This window comes from Rhinatrema bivittatum, chromosome 1, assembly GCF_901001135.1.
Source record: "Rhinatrema bivittatum chromosome 1, aRhiBiv1.1, whole genome shotgun sequence".
In the NCBI taxonomy this organism is placed as follows: domain Eukaryota; kingdom Metazoa; phylum Chordata; class Amphibia; order Gymnophiona; family Rhinatrematidae; genus Rhinatrema; species Rhinatrema bivittatum.
In genome coordinates, this window is record NC_042615.1 from 801230238 (window position 1) to 801245421 (window position 15184).

The following is a 15184-nucleotide window of genomic DNA, read 5'->3' on the forward strand; positions in this document are numbered from 1 at the left end:
AACTGCATGGTTTGGCAGTTGCTATGCTTAACAAATTACATGGAGGTAGTCTGAAGGTTCAGCAGTTACTATTGCAACAGAATGCAACAGTTACTAACATGGGCTAGTTGCTAGGCAGACTGATTAATAAAGTCTCAGCAGGCCTTAGAATCTTCTTCATACCTGAGCGGTGGTGGAAGATGCAGAATGGAACCTCGGATGCCAGGTGGGTGCGGCTGGAGGTGCCTAAGCAGATGCAGGGGCATCAACCTGCATGGACTCCATTTGAGCCACCAAGCCTTGGCGTATGAAGGTCATATTATTGAACTGGTCTTGCTGCAGCTGGCCCTGGAGAGAAAACACTGCGATAACCTGAACCAGGGATGAATCCTTCAAGCTCATAGCCTCAGCAATCTGTCATGGATGTGAACCCTGGTGATGTGGTGTGGTTGATGCAGCATAGCAGGTGAACTTATTGGGCCCACAGTGACAGAAGCAAAGAGACATAACGGCAGAAAAAGACTATATGGCCCATCCAGTCTGCCCATTCTTCCAATTAATTTAGCAGGTGGACTCGCTCTTACCAGGACTGGATCTAGGACTTCAGCTATACCAGCCCCGCTCCCTGCAGGTTGAGCTCTTGGGTTTCAGGAAAAAGTAGGGCTTAGGCAAGAGTTCTGTAAGGAGCAGTCTGATGACATCGAGTCTTGGGCAGAAATTAGGGCAGGCACTGAACAAATGGTGTCCAGGTCCAGGCCAAGGTTGAGGCAGGAAGCAGGCAAGCAGGTCAAGGTGGCAGTACAGAAGAGTAGTCAAGTCTGTAGCAAGGGTCAGAACCAGGAATCAGGCAGAGATGGACAGACAAGACAAAGGCAAGGCACTGGGGACCAAGACACTAAAGGGCAAGGCAAGGCAATAACAAGGCAGGATAAGGCAAGGTAAGAGCAAGGCAAGACAAGGCAATATAATGCACAGAGACAGCAATCAACACACACTGCAAAGAAGTAGGACCTGTTGCTGAGGCAAGGATTTGGAGCTCAGCTGGGATTTAAATACCCAGCTGTGAGACATCATCACTGAATGCCATTGGTTTCCCGAGAGTTGGCGCCATGCACGCGCATGCCTAGAGAGTAGTGGATAACAACCACATAAGAGAACACACAAATCTTATAGCACATCAAACATAGATCTGTACAAACATTTTTATTCATGAGACCATACAGTAAAAATACTGACTAGACAATAAGTACTAACTAGCTCACACACTCACCACATCCACACCATTCAATCACAACCATTAAAATAACACATCATATAATATATAATGCCCACAAATATTTAGTTACATATTCCCCCATTAATCAATAATGTGTATAAGCATACCTTTCAAAAATGCAATAACTATCACTTAATAATAAGCAATATCATATGCAAATAGCTTAAATAATTTAAACAAAAAATCACATCATCCAAAAAATGCTATGGATGTTATGGATCACTGGGTCTACAAAGTATACCATCTCTTAAAAGTAGACACATTCAATAATCACTTCCAATATCCAGTGTCCAAATGTAGACTCAGCACTGTCCAATGGACTCTCTCTCTCTCTCTCACTCTCTCTCTCCCTCTCCCTCTCTCTCCCTGTGGTTGTAGGTAGGAATTGCAACAATTGTGGTACTTAGTGCAAAAGAATTATCACAGGCTGCAGTAATACCTGTGCACTTTGTGATAAACTGCCTATTACCATAAAACATGCAATATTTAGTGCATTTTGTTAAATCCAGGCCTAAGTTTATACCTGAGATAATGGAGGGTAAAGTGACTTGCCCAGGGTCACAAGGAGCAACAGCTGAATCGTGGTCCATAGCCCACTGCTCTAACCACAAGGGTACTCCTCTACTCCTTCATAACCTCCAGAAAACATGCTTTCCTTCTAATAGTTTTGAATCACTACCAAAATGAAGCCACTGGGCAACTGAGATGTGTTGTAATTTGTTGTCTTTGTTTTTTCATTTAACATGGATTCTAAATGATCTATTCTCAAGATCAATTATATCCCCCGATGAGGGTTATCCTTCTTTTTTTGTGTTGAAAGATATTTACTCAAAATAAATTTTTTATGGAGGGAAGGAAAGTTTCATATCATGTTGTAACCCCAGCCGGGTGATATCAGAGCATTATAATCAACAATACTCCTCCATCCACATTTTTTGTTTATTTATATATATATCTATATATATATATATCTATATATATGTCTATATCTATATATCTATATATCTATATATATATATATGTGTGTGTGTGTGTGTGTGTGTGTACATGTATGAATGTATGTGTGTGTGTATGTATGAATCTCCCCCTGTTCGCTCTAACCAAGGTGTCCCTCAAGGATCTTCCCTTTCTCCAACACTCTTCAACATATACCTTATACTAGAGATGTGAATCGTGTCCTCGATCGTCTTAACGATCGATTTCGGCTGGGAGGGGGAGGGAATCGTATCGTCGCCGTTTGGGTGTTTAGAGTATCGTGAAAATCGTTAAAATCGTGAACCGGCACACTAAAACCCCCTAAAACCCACCCCCGACCCTTTAAATTAAATCCCCCACCCTCCCGAAACCCCCCCCCCAATGCCTTAAATTACCTGGGGGTCCAGCGGCGGTCCGTAGCTAAATTGGGGGAAGGGGGAGGGCAGGAAAACCGGCACACTAAAACCCCCTAAAACCCACCCCCGACCCTTTAAATTAAATCCCCCACCCTCCCGAACCCCCCCCCCCCAAATGCCTTAAATTACCTGGGGGTCCAGCGGCGGTCCGGAACGACCTCCTGCAGTCGAATCGTGTTGGTCTATGGCTGCCGCCATTTTGCGCCGCCATTTTGCAAAATGGCGGCGCAGAATGGCGCTGGCTGAAGACAACATGATTCAATTGCAGGAGCCCGTTCCGGACCGCCGCTGGACCCCCAGGTAATTTAAGGCATTTGGGGGGGTTCGGGAGGGTGGGGGATTTAATTTAAAGGGTCGGGGGTGGGTTTTAGGGGGTTTTAGTGTGCCGGTTTTCCTGCCCTCCCCCTTCCCCCGATTTACGATTTTTTGACGATAAATCGGGGGAATTGGTATTGTATCGTGGCCCTAATGATTTTTGACGATTTAAAATATATCGGACGATATTTTAAATCGTCAAAAAACGATTCACATCCCTACCTTATACCACTCTGCCACCTACTCACAAGGCTAAAACTATCCCACTACCTCTTCGCGGACGATGTCCAAATCCTCATCCCGATCAAAAACTCTCTTCAAAAAAACATTGAACCACCTGCCTCCAAGAAATTAACCAACTACTTGCCACGCTCAACCTGGTCCTAAATAGTGAGAAAACCGAGATTCTTATCATCTCAATGGAAATCCTCAACAAACCTCCAACACCACTATCCCCAGCTCATTCGTCAACTCAACGATCAAATCATCTCCTTTCGTCAGAGATCTAGGCGTGATCCTAGATAATCAGTTTAACCTAAAGAACTTTGTGAACACCACAGCGAAAGATTGTTTCTTCAAATTACAAATTCTCAGAAATTTAAAACCTCTCCTTCACCTCCAAGATCTTAGACTGGTATTGCAATCCATCATCCTTTCAAAACTGGACTATTGCAACTCCCTCCTGCTCGACTCCCAGCTAACACCATAAAACCTCTTCAAATGGTTCAAAACTCAGCCGCCAGGATCCTCACCAACACCAAAAAAAGAGATCATATCACCCCCGTTCTTCAGCACCTCCACTGGCTTCCCGTCAAGTTCAGGATCCTCTTCAAAGTCCACACGATCATCCATAAAGCTAAACACAACCTCACATCCATCGACACCACCATTCAATTCACACCTCACACCTCATCCAGACCCATTAGAAGCGCCTATAAAGACACCCTGTTTGCCCCACAAGCAAAATCAGCCCTAAGAAAGAGGGCCCTCTCGACAGCAGGACCCCATCAATGGAACACATTGCCACCAGACCTAAGGCAAGAACAATGTCCATTTTCCTTCAAAAAAAGACTTGAAACATGGCTATTGAGCCTAGCCTTCCCGGACTCCTAATGCTATTCTTCCCATATTCCATATTCCAGCCTTTATAGTCTCTTATTTCTTGCAACCTCCGACTGTTTATTCCCCCTCTCTTTCTACCATAATTGGCTCACACATTGTTTCCCACCCACCTTTCCAAAGCTTTCCACCGATACATATTTACGAGAAGTTAATTGATATGAAAGGATATGTTCTGCTTACTATATATTGTTAAAATTCTTTTCATATTTTTATGCCTTCTTTGTTATGTTGTTCTGTTATTTGTTATATGTAACGCTGCTAAGCGAATTTTGTTGTTATTATGTAAACCGGTGTGATCTGTATTCATACAGGAACTTCGGTATAGAAAAAAAAAAAAATTAAAAATTAAAAATAAAATAAATAAATAAATCAAAATCGTAGAGCATATAGAAAGACATGATTTAATGGAACACAGTCAACACGGATTTACCCAAGGGAAGTCTTGGCTAACAAATCTGCTTCATTTTTTTGAAGGGGTTAATAAACATGTGGATAAAGGTGAACCGGTAGATGTAGTGTATTTGGATTTTCAGAAGGCGTTTGACAAAGTCCCTCATGAGAGGCTTCTACGGAAACTAAAAAGTCATGGGATAGAAGGTGATGTCCTTTTGTGGATTATAAACTGGTTAAAAGACAGGAAACAGAGAGTAGGACTAAATGGTCAATTTTCTCAGTGGAAAAGGATAAACAGTGGAGTGCCTCAGGGATCTGTACTTGGACTGGTGCTTTTCAATATATATATATAAATGATCTGGAAAGGAATACGACGAGTGACGTTATCAAATTTGCGGATGATACAAAATTATTCAGAGTAGTTAAATCACAAGCAGACTGTGATACATTACAGGAGGACCTTGCAAGACTGGAAGATTGGGCATCCAAATGACAGATGAAATTTAATGTGGACAAGTACAAGATGTTACCTATAGGGAAAAATAACCCTTGCTGTAGTTACATGATGTTAGGTTCCATATTAGGAGCTACCACCCAGGAAAAAGATCCAGGCATCATAGTGGATAATACTTTAAAATTGTCGGCTCCGTGTGCTGCTGCAGTCAAAAAAGCAAACAGAATGTTAGGAATTATTAGGAAGGGAATGGTTAATAAAATGGAAAATGTCATAATGCCTCTATATCGCTCCATGGTGAAACCACACCTTGAATACTGTGTACAATTCTGGTCGCCGCATCACAAAAAAAATATACTTGCAATGGAGAAGGTACAGAGAAGGGCAACCAAAATGATAAAGGGAATGGAACAGCTCCCCTATGAGGAAAGGCTGAAGAGATTAGGGCTGGTCAGCTTGGAGAAGAAACGGCTGAGGGGGGATATGATAGAGGTTTTTAAGATCATTAGAGGTCTTGAACGAGTAGATGTTACTCGGTTATTTACACTTTCGAATAATAGAATGACTAGGGGGCATTCCATGAAGTTAGAAAGTAGTACATTTAAGACTAATCGGAGAAAATTATTTTTCACTCAACACACAATAAAGCTCTGGAATTTGTTGCCAGAGGAAGTGGTTAGTGCAGTTAGTGTATCTGGGTTCAAAAAAGGTTTGGATAAGTTCTTGGAGGAGAAGTCCATTAACTGCTATTAATCAAGTTTACTTAGGGAATAGCCACTGCTATTAATTGCATCAGTAGCATGGGATCTTCTTAGTGTTTGGGTAATTGCCAGGTTCTTGTGGCCTGGTTTGGCCTCTGTTGGAAACAGGATGCTGGGCTTGATAGACCCTTGCTCTGACCCAGCATGGCAATTTCTTATGTTCTTATGGATTAATTATTTTAGCACACGCAAAAATGATTAGAGTATAACAATTTAATGTGCACTACATTGATCTATTGAATATTATATTGTTTAGTACACACCTAAACCATGTGTTAAATTAAAATAAGAAAACAAAATGAAAACAATCAAGAAAATGAAGCAAAAGAAACAAAGGTATTTCAGCCATACACTTCCACTGGGGAGCACTATGCACTTCAGCTGCACACAGAGCATAGTATGAAGGAAGCACCACATACAAACCCACACTGGTGAAGGAGGTTTGGAAGACATCAGGGAGGCAGCCAGGGAGAAGTGTTGAAAAAGGAGCTAAGGCACCGTTTTGGCACACTCACCTCTTTCCTTCACCTTGTCAGGTGGAGCAACATTTTGTGCAGCTAATCAACCATGGAAATTTTGTAAAAAAAAAAAAAAAAAAATTATGCATATTAGTGAATGGGCAAAATGAGCTCATTATCCCTCCATCTGAACAACAGGAATGTGCAGCTGTGTTCATTCTAAAAGTGTGATACTTTGATTTAGCGCAAGCTTTGACCTATGCTAAATCAACACTGAATAGCGCAATCATTTGCATATGCAAAAACAGCTGTTTAGTGAATCAGCCCTTTAATTTTCTTATATGACAGAATACCGAGCCTTGTAGATAAGGGAAAAGCAGCAGATGTCATACATCTTGAGCTGAGTAAGGCACTTGACTATCTCCTCATAAACTAAGCAAATTATTCTGCTGATAGGCAAAATGCCATTGCAAGGACATAGACTGACAATAGTAAAAATGGATTCATTGCACTCAAATGTATTTTGCTTTCACACCCCCCCCCCCCCCCCCCCATCAAGTCAATCAGTTGCAAATCCCAAAGAACAACTGCCCTATTTGGAATATATTTGCAAATACAAGAAAACATTTTTGTCACAGCCTAGAAATAGATATTCAGGGTGGAGAGGAGCAAGCGTCACCATAGACTTTTCATGTAGGCCTTTCACTTTTTCCACAGACAAGCTTGCATTACACCGATTCAACCAAATGTAAGCGTGCTTTTTTCTTATTTTCATCTTGCAACCCTCAGACCTGAATATATTTCCTCCTCCTCGAGACTGGTGAAGTCTGAGCTGGAGCACTGCCACGGTTAATCAGATCCCATTCAGGACTCTGGGAGCATTTCTGGTATCTTTGCAATCTTTTTTTTTTTTAAAGCATGGAGAAATTAAGAAAATCTAACTTGAATAAAGCTTTCTCTTTTATTTTTTCCTATATCATGGAGAGCAAATTAGGCAAGTGTCCTTTTTAAATTCTTTTATTTTAGAGACCTTCTAAAGTTTACCAGATGAAAATCTTTATATATATGTGTGTACTAAGAAGTAAAAAAGGGTCAATTCATTTTTTTTTCCAGACTTCCATTTTAAAATTGCTTTGATTACCTTGATCACGTTCACGATCACAGAAAACGTACACTTGGAAGCCTGGGCGCATCACCTGCTAGGAGTGACAGAGTTAACACAATTGGACAGAGAAGTAGGAGCCTGAGGACGAGAATGAGAACCGAATGCTGAAGGCCACCTTCCAGTACTGAAGGATACAAACAGCATAATACTGTGAGTTCACTTCTGAATTAGGCCCTGATTGCTGTGTCATTTCTATGAATAATGGAAAACCCCTTAATCAGTGATGGAAACACTCTGATATAGTAGTCAATAACATTTAAAAAAAAAAAAAGGCATCTCATCCATGAATAGTATTTAGAGCACAGCAAACAGGGACTGGAACTTTGAAACAGGACCGCAGGCGCACATGTGCGTGCATTTGCCGGCTCACGTCCAAAGACATGGCCATTTTATAACATATGCACATATACGCACGTATGTTATAAAATAGGCTGAATGTGGTGCACGTGTGCGCACAATTTTAAATGGATGCAAGCAAATGCTGCCATAGGGCGTTTCCCCAGTTCATTCTAAGTTCATCCAGTTAAGGGACAGGACTTCCCAACCACCCTAGTTTAAGAGTCTCCCTTTCACACTTTAGCCCCAACCCTTAAAAGCCCGCTGACTAGCCTAGATTTTGTTTTATTTTCATAGTTACACGCATATGTCATAATGCTTCTCTTGCTCCATGGTGAGACTGCACCTTGAATACTGTGTGCAATTCTGGTCACCGCATCTCAAAAAGGATATAGCTGCACTGGAGAAAGTGAAGAGAAGGGCGACCAAAATGATAAGGGGCATGGAATGGCTGCCCTATGAGGAAAGGCTAAAGAAGTTAGGGCTGTTCAGTTTGGAGAAGAAATGACTAAGGGGGGGGGAATATGATAGAGGACTACAAAATCATGAAAGGACTTGAACAAGTTAATGTAAATCGGTTATTTATTCTCTCAGATAATAGAAGGACCAGATGGTACTCCATGAAGTTAGCAAGTAGCTCATTTAAAACACATCGAAAAAATTATTTTTCCCAAAAATTTCCATGTGAGTGGCAAGATGACTGGAAGCTTCTTGAAGGCCTTGCTGTCACACTTCCTCCTTTCCATGCTACAGATGAACAACATAGTCAAGCTCTGGAATTCATTGTCAGAGGATGTGGTTACAGCAATTAGTACTGGTTTTAAAAAAAGGTTTGGATAAGTTCCTACAGGAAAAATCCATAAACTGCTATTATGGTTATTAATAGAGATGAGCGTCGTTTTGTACTACCGGGTCGTTTTTTGAGTCGGACGCTTCGGGGTAAAGTTTGTTTTTCCTCGGTTAGTTTTTTGGAAAAATGAACAAAAACTAAGTGGGAAAAACGAAACCGGCGCAAAAAACGCCGCGGGAAAACGAAGCTCAAAAAAACCCACCCCAAGCATTAAACTTTACTATAAAACATTAAATACAACCCCCCCCCCTCCACCATCCTGATCCCTCCCCAAGACTTACCAACATCCCTGGTGGTCCAGCAGGGTCCTGCAAGCGATTTGTCCCTCCGTGCGGTCTGGCCTGCCTCGCTCAAAATGGCGCCAATAGCCTCTGACATACTATGTCACAGGGGCTACCGGTGCCATTGGTCAGCCCCTGTCACATGGCCATCGATGCCATCTTGTGCTCCTACCATGTGACAGGGGCTGACCAATGGCACCGGTAGCCACTGTGACATAGTATGGGCAAAGGCTATCGGTGCCATTTTGATTATTGGCAGCCGACAGCGAGATCACTCCCGTACCCCTGCTGGACCCCCAGGGACTTTTGGAAAGCCTTGGGGGGGGGGGGAGTCAGTAGGCAACACCAAGCATAGTATGGGCAAAGGCCCCCCCAAGCATAGTATGGGCAAAGGCTATCGGTGCCATTTTGATTACTGGCAGCCGATGGCCCGAGGGCAGGAGATCGCTCCAGGACCCCCGCTGGACCCCCAGGGACCTTTGGCCTGCTTGGGGGGGGCCTCCTGATTCCCCAAGACTTGCCAAGAGTCCCTGGTGGTCCAGCACGTGTCCAGGAGTGATTTCGCCGTCGGCTGCCAGTAATCAAAATGGCAATATTAGCTTGTGATTTATCTAATGTTTGGGTTCTTGCCAGGTACTTGTGACTTGGCTTGGCCCCTGTTGGAAACAGGATACTGGGCTTGATGGACCCTTGGTCTGACCCAGGATGACATATCTTAGGTTCTTATATTCTTATCCATAGCAGTAGTAAAGTTATTCATCAGAAGAGCCCGGTGCATGCCTGTGTACAGAAGTATTTACTTGCTAAATTCAATGTGAAATCCAGGAATGCCCACACCCAGTAGGGGTGTGCATTTGTTTGCAACGTATTGGCAGTCCGCAACGTATATGCCATATTCGTTGTATTCGTGGGGGTCATGAAACATATGGTGAACCCCCACGAATACAACGTAGCATTAAGGAATAAACCCCCACCCTCCTTACCCCCCCAAGCCTTGCCAAAAGTCCCTGGTGCTCCAGCGGGGGTCCTCGAGTGATCTCCTGCATGCGGGCTGTTGGCTGCCGGTATTCAAAATGGCACCGATAGCCCTGTGACATAGTAAGGGCAAAGGCTATTGGTGCCATTTTGAATACTGGCAAATGACGGTCCGATTGCAGGAGATCGCTCCAGGACCGCCGCTGGACCACCAAGGACTTTTGGAAAGTCTTGGGGGGGGGGGGTGGTCAGGAGGGTAGGGGGTTTATTCATTAGATACATTGTATTTGTGGGGATTCACCATGCATTTCGTGACCCCCACGAATACAACAAATAGGGACATGTATGTTGCGGATTGCCAATACGTCAAAAACTATTGCACACCCCTAGTCTGTTCTCATGTGTGTGTGTGTATGTGTGTGCGTGTGGGCTAATTAAGTATATGCAGAGCTGCCAAGTTACCTGGTTCAAAGAAGGAGATTTTAGGAGTGTCCTGGATTTCTAACAATCCCATTCTGATGCATTCTAGTAACTGCAGCACTGTTTTCAATGGTTAGAATCAGGGACTTCTAATACCAGCATTCATTGGAAAATAAGTTGAATACCTGCACGGACCATAAATTCTCCTTCCTGGAACTGAGCAACTTGGCAGCTCTGCATTGCTAACATCTGGTACCCATTTGGCATGCATGCCAGGGCCCTAGTGCATAGTATGCTATTTTTTATGCAAGCACACTAAACTGTCTTAGCACTCTTGCACTGGTAAGGATCAGGATAATTATGAACAGTTTTGAACTGAAACAATGGGGTTTTTTTTAGCCTTATTATAATATAAAAATAGCAGTAGTACATGCATAAATATCGCCTCCAGGGACAGGTATTTCTTGTTGTTAATGCCTTGATTAATTAGCCCCTCCCACCAGGGTTTTATGTGTTCTTACTGTCAGTCATTATTACTAAATTACGCTATTGTAGCCCATAATCCATATCCCTACTGGGCAGTATATCTAACCATGGAACAATACAGTTATGAATTATGTAACATAATTTACATTCTCTTTTGTCTTTTTAATTAGACCATAGAGGAATAGCTGTTAAAAGTTCCCAAAAAGTGCTGTATCCATTAAAAGATCTTGAATAACCACTGGATAGAAGAGATTAACTAGAGTCACATGTACTCTCCTTATCACCCAGTGGCAGAAAAGATGCAGTTGGAAGTTGCTCATCGTGATAGGGGGGCACTTTAACTGTAGTCAGAAAACTTCTCTTACAGATAATAAAAAAAAAGTAAAGACTTCTCTTAAGAGATATCTTTCATTGACCACTTTTATTCCATATTCAATGCCTTTGTAAAAGTACAACATTTAGAATGCCTATGGTGCACTGCTATACTTTTCCTGCATATTAATTGTATGCATTTGATGTACACAGGATGAGATGGACGACAGTTTTTCAGCATCAGATGATGTCACAGGACTTGGACAGGATTAAAGAAGTCCAATAGCCAGGTACAAAAAAACAAAACAGGAAAGCAGAAAAAGTGTTCTCTCTCCCCACAACCATTTCACCAGAAAATCTTTCCACATGAGCGATGTGATTTGTATTTATCATTGCTGTGAAAGAGGTTTAAATGGATGATCTTAGAAGCATTAAACAGGCTATGCAAAAAAATAAAGAAGGCCAGGGGGAACAAACTCAATTTAATTCAGCCAGAAGGTCCCACTGTGTAATAATGAACAGTAAAATAATGTTACACTTCGATACTTAACAGCAGTGGTTTTACATCTGGTTGCATGGGTAGCGTATAGTGAAATATTGATTGGAAAAAAAAATAGACTAAAATAATTTCCTTTCAAGTATTTCATAGCATTGGAAGTATGATGAAATGTCATAGCATAAGGCATATAATATCTGCTGTAGACGGAGGGGATGGTAACTTTCAAAGCGGCACAAGGGCGCACATTTGCGCTCACACGTCAGCCCGCGCCCAGAGACGCGGTCATTTTATCATATGCATATGAGCACATGTTATAAAATATTCTTGCCACATGCACATGTGCACCGAATTTTAAGTGGGTGTGCACAAGTAGGTGGAAATCCTGCTCCTACCACATAAATAAGGGGATTTTAAAAGGGGCGTGCGCCGATGCCGTTCCCAGCTTTACCAGTTCATCCCCCGGCATGGGTTTTTGTGATTCGGCTGTCTGCCGGTAAGGAAAACAGATGCCAATAAACTCGGCATCAGTTTTGCTTGCCGGTGAACGGCCAAGTCACGTAAACTGATCAGGTTCTCTTTAGCAAGGAGGCGCTAGGGTCGCGCCCTAGTTTAAATATTGCATGGTGCCCTCCTTGGGCCGCCCGGGGTGCATTAAGAAAGCAGGCGCTGACTGTTCAGTGCCCGCTTTCTATGCTAATTTATTGCATCGGCCCCTTTACCGTTTCCCAGTTACCACCAGTAAGTCCCACTAGCTCTTCCTCCCACCTTCTGCCTTCCTCTGGAATCGAGTGACCCAGAGCAAGGAGGCCAGGAAACTAGCAACAACTGCGGAAACTTGAAAGTAAGCAGTCACTTGCGCATATAGGCAGGCAGTAGTAAATATACGTGCATGAGATTGCCTGAGTGCACCAGGTAATATGCGTGCTTCCCTTATAAAATACGTCATGCATGCATTAGTAATGTATACGCCCCAATATGCCCCCAACTTGCCCCTGACTCGCCCCTTTTTATGTGCATGACTTTGTGCATGCAGGCACATTTACGTGCACAAATACTGCTATGCAAAATTTCCTTTCCACGTGCAGGACTTACCTATGTGCCTATGTGCTGATTTTTAGGCACACAGGTCTTTTAAAATCCGACCTTAACTGTGGTTCTGGATTTGGTTTATTCTGCTGTTTTGATTCAGTGGTCACTTATATTCTATGCAATGTTTATAGTGGCAATGGTGCACACAGAGCCAGTAGTTGGGACAAATTGCACATTTTACATTGTGAGAACTAAATGTGTACTATGATTAGCATGTGTGTTAAGAGCAAAGTTCAACACACACTAAGCAAGCATTGTCTGATTTACTAAGGGGCATAGCAGACGGTTTGAGCTCAAAATCATAATTTCTTTAGCTACAACACTGAATATTTGATATATTTTTTTTCTCAACCTACATAAAAAGCTATTCTGGCTGTCTTGGGGGATTTTAGGCTCTGTCCAGCAGAGAATTACCCTTGTGTAAGAACCTTTTACACATCTCTGGATACTGAAGAATAGAGGTCTTAGAGATATTCAGTGGATAAACTCTGCTAGGGAAGGAGAAAGCTTATGACAATAGTCAGTTCTTAATACATTCTATACAGAAAAATGAAACAAAATCAATATGTTAATGGGGATCAGCCAGAGTAGAAAGTAGCCTTGTGAATTTAAAGAACTGATATAATGCCAAATCATGAACAGGACTAATTATTGTACTAGTATGATTTTATTTTAATATCAGTGTTTGTGAATAAACAATAATATTTCAGATAATTATCTTTCACTTTGACTCTAATTGTGGATGTTCATGCTGGAGGACAGAGAACATATTAAAACAAAATCCCTGAAAAATTGTCAACAGAGTGTGGCGGGTCAATCCATAAATGCTCTGCTTTGTTCAGCACAGGGTGAAAGGTTTCCACTTCCACAATCTGCAGCAAAAGATTGGGCTGGATTCTAGCCTTGGCATCTTCAGAACAAATCAGCTTCACTTTGTAGTTCTTATGAAGCAAAGAATTCATGCAGCATTCAAGGTTTCCCTTAAAGCATGCTGCGGGAAGCACAGAATCATGCTGGCCCCTTTAAAATGCTGGCAAGCTACGGTATTGCCATCTCATCCAGGTCAACCCTGAGAGGCTGATCCAGCCCTTGTGTTTATCCCATTGCATGCATGGACTTATAGAACAGAAAAGTAAGATTATATTTCTATGCATGCAATAGGGGGAAAAAACAGGACTGCATCAATTTTTTCTGGTTAAACTGAATCTTGCATTTCTTTCTAAGCTGTCTGAAAGAGCAGTTTTGAATCAACGTAATAACTTTTTTGCCAGTGATTAATTGTTGACATCTGTTTCGATCCAATTTTTGTGCTAGGTTTAGCATTGAGACCTACTGTCTTTAATTGATGATTTAAGGATGCATGTGGAGTCAGGTTAATTCTATTATATCTCTCACCAGCCTTCAACACCATGGGCAATGGGATCCTGTTAAACAGTCTGTGGGCTCTCAGTGTCAGAGGGTGGGTTATCCAATGCTGTTAAGCTTTTTCAGTTGTTGGATTGGAATGGAGAAGTGTCATCAGTTAGTAATTTGGATTTTGGGGTGCCTCAAGGAGCAATTTTATCCCACTCTTTATTTAACACTAGCTGTACCCGGCCACGCGTTGCAGTGGAAGAGCCAGGTTAAGTGGAAAAGAAAGAAAAGAGAATGGGGATAACCGCCCCCTGCCCTCCTCCCCCCGAACATGGACGCAAGAACATCCTCACGCCCCCCCCCCCCTGCAGGCCCGCCGATACCTGTCAAAAATGGTAGTCGGTGGAGCGGGCGTTCGTTCCGGCATGGAAGTATTGGCGCCGGGCCCGTGGCAGCCAGCACTGAAACTGTCTCCGACGGCTGTTAGAACTTACTCTGTCAGTGGGGTGGAGCAATGGGAGCGGTCGTCTCGCTCAGATAGTAAGGGCAAATGTGCGTTGGTTTCCAGTCCAGAAAATGGCGTCGACTGGCCCTCGCCCTTACTATGTCACATGGGCTACTGCCGCCATTGGCGTTCCCGAGTGTCCTAGTAAGGGACAGAGCAGTCGGCGCCATTTTGATTGCTGGCAGCCGATGGCCGTAGTGTATGCGATGTATCACGGAGCGGTGTTGCCCCCCCCGCTGGAGCAGCCCGAACTATTCTGCCGTTTTGCGTGCGTTCGGAGGGTGTGGGCAGTAAGTAGAAAAGTCATGGGCGTGGTGGTTGTGAGGAGGGTGTTTTTGTGTGAGTTCGTAGGGTGTGGGAATTGCAAACATGTGGCATGTTAGTGGCCTCCCGGTGTAGCATGCTGGAATTTTGTGTTTTTTTGTGTGTTTTGGGAGGGTGTGTGAAGTAAGTACAATTGGCATATGTGCGGGGGTGTGTGAGGAGGGTGGATTTGTGTCTGGTCGGAGGGTGTGTGAATCCCAAACATTGGTCACGTGTGTGTGGGGTGTGAGCGTTTGTTCAAGGTGTAAGAGCTTGCGCTTACGTCCAGCAGATGTCGCTGTTTTGTGGAACCAAATTTTAAAACTTTTTTACCAGCCCCCGGTGTGACATATATGTAACGTAAGTGTAGAAGAGCCTTGCCGTTTATGAGGTGAAGCTTGTGTCCAAATTTGAAAGCAATCGGTTCAGCTGTGGCTGAGCCTGGTTAAGTTGAAAAAAAC